The sequence below is a fragment of the Oncorhynchus masou genome, chromosome 31 (genome assembly GCF_036934945.1).
Source record: "Oncorhynchus masou masou isolate Uvic2021 chromosome 31, UVic_Omas_1.1, whole genome shotgun sequence".
Taxonomy (NCBI): domain Eukaryota; kingdom Metazoa; phylum Chordata; class Actinopteri; order Salmoniformes; family Salmonidae; genus Oncorhynchus; species Oncorhynchus masou.
This window is the reverse complement of record NC_088242.1, coordinates 23,064,603-23,072,269: the sequence shown is the minus strand read 5'-3', so window position 1 is coordinate 23,072,269 and position 7,667 is coordinate 23,064,603.

Sequence of the window (7,667 nt, the reverse complement as noted above, 5' to 3'; positions counted from 1 at the left end):
TGGCAAAGATATCTAAAGCAGATCGCTAAATAGTAGTTATACGGATAATATTAATGTAGGTAGGCTATTCTTTTTTTTCTATGCAAAACCAGAGACATTTGACGTTTTCTGGTCACTAATCTGGATATGTGCGCCTGCCTTTGCGCCCCAATGCCGATGACTGGTCATTGGTCAACAGTCAAGAAGCGCAACTTTTTGGTTCTTGTTTTTGAAACAAGATTGTGGTGCAATGCTGTAGGCCTATGTTAGTGACCAGATCGAATAAGCAAAGATACATATAAAATGCAAATGGTAGGCTATATGTATATGTATATGGTACAAATGGTAGGCTATATGTATATGTATATGGTACAAATGGTAGGCTATATGTAGCCTATTAAAATATGTATGAATATATATATTTTCCCCATTCAGTTTCACGCTCGCAACCCTCAAAACCTTCTCACTGCGCTAGCTCACCCAACCTGTGTTAATTTGTCCAATCAGAGGGCCAATCAGTTTTTTTGCAGTCATACCATTTATTTAAAAAAATCATGACAGCTGTGATGGAAATAGGAAGTTTCGGTAGAATTGTATAAACACAGACAGATAATGTGTTAATTCAACAGGGTGGGATCTTTTAGTGTTCGAAAAATGAATTATGCGAGATGGTGGTGTAACAGCAAATACTGATCTAATAACCATCATATTAAAGCAAACATGGAGACAGATGATATTGTCACACCCTGATCTGTTTCACCTTTCCTTGTGATTTTCTCCACCACCCTCCAGGTGTCGCCCATCTTCCCCATTATCCCCTGTGTATTTATACCTGTGTTCTCTGTTTGTCCGTTGCCAGGTCGTCTTGTTTGTCGAGTCAACCAACTTTTTTCTCAGCTCCTGCTTTTCCCCAGTCTCTCCTTTTCTCGCCCCCCCCCCTGGTTTTGACCCTTGCCGGTCCTGTCTCTGAGCCCACCTGCCCGACTACTCTACCTGTCTTGACCCTGACCCTGAACCCGCCTGCCGTCCTGTAACTTTGCCCTACCTCTGGATTACCAACCTCTGCCTGACCTGACCCTGAGCCTGCTTGCCGTCCTGTACGTTTGCCCCTATACTCTGGATTAATGACCCCTGCCTGCCTTGACTTGTCGTTGCCTGCCCGTTGCTATAATAAACATTGTTATTTTGACAGTCTGCATCTGAGTCTTACCTTGATTCCTGATAGATATGGTGTGTGGTCCTCCCGCTATGACTTGGGAAACCATTCAGATTATTAGTCTACAGATTAAATAAATTACGATGAACTTCACATGGTGTTGAAAGTGCACACTGTGAGCCTGATGCTCCTTTCCAATAAATATTGAGGGTCTTATTCTGGTGACATGATGCTTGAATGCTCTTATCAATAATAATCTTATCATGTAGACCAGCCTATTGGCACTGTATCTGTGAGATAGTAGAGAGATAGAGTAGGTATATTTACAATTTACTGCAACAGTTTTTGTGACAAAAATACTGGGGGGTAAGACTGAAATGTATTATTTAAGATGCATTTTGAAGAGGTAGGGTTTCAGAAGTTTTCGGAAGTTGGGCAGGGACTCAAACAGTATCAAATTAAGTAAAATTGCATTTGTCATACGTGCCGAACTGGTTTAGACTTCACCGTGAATGCTTGCTGACAAGCCCTTCCCAAAGATGCAGAGTTAAAAAATAATAATAAAAATTAAAATAGAAACACAAGAGCAATAAAATATAAGAATGGAGCTAAATACAGGAAGTACCAGTACCAGTAGGGGTCCTAAATAACAGGGAGCTCAGCCCCAGTGATGTACTAGGCTGTCTGCACCAACCTCTGTAGCGCTTTGTGGTCGAAGGAGGGGAATTTGCCATACTAAGCAGTGACGCAGCCAGTCAAGATGCTCTCGATGGTGCGGCTTTAGAACCTTTTGAGGCTCCGAGACCCCATGTCAAATCTTTTCATCCTCCTGAGGGGGAAGAGGTGCTGTCGGGCCCTCTTCACGACTCTGCGGGTGTGTGGGGACCATGTTAAGCCTTTAGTGATGTGGATACCAAGGAACTTGATGCTTTTGACCTGCTCCACCTCAGCCCTGTTGATGTGGATGAGGGCGTGCTCTCTCCTCCTGTAGTCCACGATCAGCTCCTTGGTCTCATTGACATTTAGGGAGAGGTTGTTGTCCTGGCACCACACTGCTAAGTCTCTGACATCCTCCCTGTAGACTGTCTCATCACCGCCAGTGAGCAGGCCTACCACCATTTTGTAGTCAGCAAAGTTGATGATGGGGTTGGAGTCATGTTGATCGTAAACTTGGTGGAGGTGTTGCTTGTTGCCGACCCTCACCATGTGAGTGCTACAGGGCAATAGTTATTTTAACAGGTTACCTTGAAGTTCTTGGGAACAGGGACAATGGTGGTAAATTTGAAACTTGTTGGGATTACAGACTGGGAGAGATTGAAAATATCTGTGAAGACACTTGCCAGCTGGTCTGCACATGCTTTAAGAATATACCCTGGTATTCCAATTGGCTCGGCGGTTCATGAGTATTAACCTTTTTAAGTTTTACTCACATCGGCCATAAAGAGCATATTCACACATGTTGGGATTATAGACAGGGACAAGGAGAGATTGAAAATGTCTGTGAAGACACTTGCCAGCTGGTCTGCGCATGCTTTAAGAATGTGCCCTGGTATTCTGTATGGACGGGTGGCCTTGCGAGTGTTTGTCTTTCACGCAAGACTCATTGTTGCATTCCTCAAAGCATGCATAAAATGCATCACTGGGCATCTCACAGATGGGTTTCCCTTTGTAATCTGTTATCATCTGCAAGCCCTGCCACATACTACGAGTGTCGGAACCGGTGAAATAGGATTCCACCCTCCTCCTATATTGTCCCTTTGCATGTTTGATTTCTCATCGGAGGTCATAGCAAACTTTCTTGTATGCGTCCGTGTTCTGTTCCTTGTAAGCGGTAGCTCTAGCCTTTAGCTTTTTGGATACGTTTGTATAGTCACTGTGGGGATGACGTTGTCTATGCACTTATTGATGAATCCCATGACTGATGTGGTTAACTCCTCAATGCTTTCGGATGAATCCTGGAACATATCCCAGTCTGCACTAGTAAAACAGGCGTGTAGCCTCGCGTCTGATTCATCAGGCCACTTCCATATTGAGCGCATCACTGGTACTTCCCATTTGAGCTTTTGTTTGTAAACAGAAAGCAGGATAATAGATTTGCAGAAGGGATGACGAGGGAGGGCCTTGTATCTGTTTCTGTGTGTAGAATAAAAGTGATTTAGAGTTTTAGCTCCCCACTTTTGTGGCAGTGAGGTAGAACAGTTGTAAGTCTCCTCCCATTAGAAACACTGCCTCTGGGTGAGCGGTTCCTTGTTTGTTTATAACCCCATACAGTTTCTTGAGTGCAGAAGTGGTGTTGGCTTGTGAAGGGATGTAGACAGCCATGATAATTACATATGAGAACTCTCTTGGTAAATAAATGGGTCTTCAGTTTAGCATGAGGTATTCTATATCAGGTGAGCAAACGCTCAAGATTTACTTCACAATGGAAATGGCGCAACACTAAACACTACGTACACCGACATCCAGCCACGTCTCTGCAAGTCATGTAATATTGCAGTTTTTCAAGTCTCTCTGAAAGGAAACTCTCAAACAAAGCTCATCCATCTTATTCTCTAATGACTGGACATTTGCCAATAGAACGAAGGAGAGTGCTGGTCGATTTTCTCTTTGTCAGTCTCACCAGGATGCTGGCTCGTCTACTGCATCTACTCCTGCTGCGTTTTGGCAGCCCATAAAACAAAGGAATGCAATCCGGTATGAACAAGGGAACAGCTGAGTCGGAGTCAGATTTGAAGTCGAAATCGAGGTTAGTTACTGCCGATCTGACGTCCAGAAGTGCTTGGCGTTCATATGAGGTAATAGTATGAACTTTCTGTACAAAAAAGTAAAGATACCAATGAAAAAAACTCTCTAAATAGCAAAGTTGGGTTGGAACTCGTAAGATCTTCTCCATCGGACTTGAGCAAGACTGACAGTCCTTAGTTGAACCTAAGGTTGTGTCGGAGGTTAGTGTTAAAGTTGCAGGGTTGGGTTGGGTCAGGGGAGGAAATGTGTTAATGGTTAGTACAGGCGCTCAATGGATTTAGATGGAAATCAATATTGTTCATCAAATCAAATTTTATTTGTCACATACATATGTTTAGCAGATGTTATCGCGGGTGTAGCGAAATGCTTGTGTTTCTAGCTCCAACAGTGCAGTCATATCTAACAATTCACAACAATACACACAATACACACAACATAAATGTAAAAGAATGGAATTAAGGAATATATAAATATTAGGATGAGCAATGTCAGAGTGGCATAGACTACATACAGTAGAATAGAAAACAGCATGTACAGTGGTTCTTCCTTTCAAAGTTGAGGCGAGCTGCAGCACAGCTTGCAGGGTGCCACAGAATTTATTTAAGTGTCAGCCATTGTTGCCAGAATGATGCAATTTACCACAATCTGCCACCATCTACCACAAACGGTCGCTGCATAAGCTCAAAACATTTAAAGGAAGAACCACTGTACATATGAGATGAGTAAAGAAAAAATATGTAAACATTTTTAAAGTGACTAATGTTCCATTATTGAAGTGGCCAGTGTTCCATTATTTAAGTGGCCAGTGATTTCAAGTCTATGTATATGGGGCAGCAGGAGCTAATCCTGCCTCTTAGGTGCATGGTTACGTAAACCGGAAGCCGCCTAGTGATGGCTGTTTAACAGTCTGATGGCCTTGAGATAGAAGCGGGATTTCAATCTCTCGTTCCCAGGTTTGATGCACCAGTACTGACCTCGCCTTCTGGATGGTCATGGGTTGAACAGGCAGTGGCTCTGGTGGTTGTTGTCCTTGATGATCTTTATGGCCGTCCTGTGACATTGGGTGGTGTAGGTGTCCTGGAGGGCAGGTAGTTTGCCCCCGGTGAACCATTGTGCAGACCGCACCACCCTCTGGAGAGCCCTGTGGTTGCGGGCGGTGCAGTTGCCGTATCAGGCGGTGATACAGCCCGACAGGATGCTCTCAATTGTGCATCTGTAAATGTTTGTGAGGATTTGATGTGCCAATCTAAATTTCTTCGGCCTCCTGAGGTTGAAAAGATGCTGTTGCTCCTTCTTCACCACACTGTCTGTTTGGGGGGACCATTTCAGATTGTCAGTGATGTGTATGCTGAGGAACTTGAAGCTTTCCACCTGCTCCGCTGCGGCCCCGTCGATGTGGATAGGGGGCTGCTCCCTCTGCTGTTTCCGGAAGTTCACGATCAGCTCCTTTGTTTTGTCGACATTGAGTGAGAGGTGATTTTTCTGCCACCACACTCCCAGGGACCTCCCCTCCTCTTTGTAGGCTGTCTCGTCATTGTTGAGAATCAGGCCTACTACTGTTGTGTTGTCTGCAAACGTGATGATTGAGTTGGAGGCGTGTGTGGCCACGCAGTTATGGGTGAACAGGGAGTACAGGAGGGGGCTGAGCACGCACCCTTCACCACCAGGGTGCGGCCCATCAGGAAGTCCAGGACCCAATTGCACAGGGCGGGGTTCAGACCAAGGGCTCCGAGCGTAGTGATGAGCTTGGAGGGTTCTATGGTGTTGAATGCTAAGCTATAGTCAATGAACAGCAATCTTACATAGGTATTCGTCTTGTCCAGATGGGATAGGGCACTGTGGATCTATTGGGGCGGTAAGCAAATTGAAGTGGGTCTAGGGTGTCAGGTAAGGTAGAGGTGATATGATCCTTAACTAGCCTCTCAAAGGACTTCATGATGACAGAAGTGAGTGCTACAGGGTAATGCCTTTCTCTGTGTGTTATCGTATGTGTCTGGAAAACTATTACAACAATCCATCACCGCCCAATGCTGGACTATAAAGACATCAGGAAGAGGATGAGAAGGAAAGGGGAGAAGAGGGGGATAGGTATAATCTATACAGGGAGAAGGAGAAGATGGATGGATGTACTATATACACAGCTCCACCATTGTGTCAAATTATTTATATACCACCAGTAAAGACAATCAAATACTAAATTAAATTGACAATACAATAAATCTCACTCACTGAATGGTTTAAAAATAATGGTATACCAAGCAGCCTGGAAGTAATAAAAAAAATGGCCACCTGTGTCAGTTTCACTTGAACTTTTAGTGTCTTTCCAGGGCCTGAGCTTTCTTTCAAACAGTAGTAAAACCGCCACCAGTGAGTGTCAATGGCTCACAAAGGTATCATCCAGGCTAGTTATTGACTCTGACAGATCAGAGGTTGACTAAGTAACCCTCCCGAGGCCTATATATTTGTTCTAGCCTCTCTGCTACAGGAGCTAATCCTGTATGTTTGTTTGGAGATTACTGCCACATCTGCTGCTCGCCCAGAACCACTGTTTGGTTTCCATGTACTGTCAGACCAATAGGGCTGTCCCCTAACCTGAGCCGAGATAATATATTGTTGTGATAATGTTCCACCATAGACTTAGATAGAAATCACATCATTGTATCTGTCCCATTATGGCATATGTTAGAGCATGTGCCTTTGAGGCTATCTACATTTTGTAAGTAGTCAATGTTTTTCTTCTACTACATATATGAGTTGGCAAACAACCTGAAATGGTATATACTGCCACCTGTAGTGTGTTGTTTGAAAAGGTATAAAGCCAAAGTTAGCGATTTACTGCCACCTGCAGTCATGGAATGTTTACTCACAAGTACAATTAATTTGCTGATCTCTCCTGATGACCTGGACAAAATGATTTAATCATTCCTTCACCTAAAGGAAGTCACACCCAGTTGACGACTCCAAAATGGTGAACGTCCTCAATGGAGGTGCTCATGCTAAAACAAGCTTTTGTCCTCTATCATTCTCTATTGCCACGCCACGCCCATCTGACTATTACTGCTCTGGTCTGGTTCCTCAGCGTAGGAAGAACCAGGCCAGAGCAGTATAGTGCAGATAGGCTTGGCTGGAACCATGCTAGAAAGGAAAATGTGAGAAACGGAGCCAGAATAGTACAGGTCAGGTCGGTACAATAGCATGGAAAGGATATGTGTTTCCCTATCCCTATATGATGCTCATTGCTATAGGATCCAGGGGTTTTCCCTTGTGCAATGCTCTTGACCAGGAAACATTCTGGGCCTTAGTTAGTGTATACAGTACTTCGTCATTGCCCAAGTGTAGCCTACCACTCTTATAGTATACATAAGTGGAGAATGCTGAGGGGAGGACGGCTCATAACAATGTCTGGAACGGAGCAAATGGAATGGCATCAAAAACATGGAAACCATGTGTTGGATTTATTTCATACCATTCCACCAATTCCGCTCCATTCATTATCACGAGCCCATCCTCCCCAATTAAGGTACCACCAACCTCCTGTGGTATACATGTACAGTGCATTCGGGAGGTATTCAGACCCCTTCCCTTTTTCCACATTGTTACGTTATTCTAAAATGTATACAGCCTTATTCTAAAATGTATTAAATGTTTTCCTCATCAATCTACACATAATACCCCATAATTACGAAGTGAAAACAGGTTTTCAGAAATTCCTTATTTACAAGTATTCAGACTATTTGCTAAGAGACTCGACATTGAGCTCAGGTGCACCCTGTTTACATTGATTATA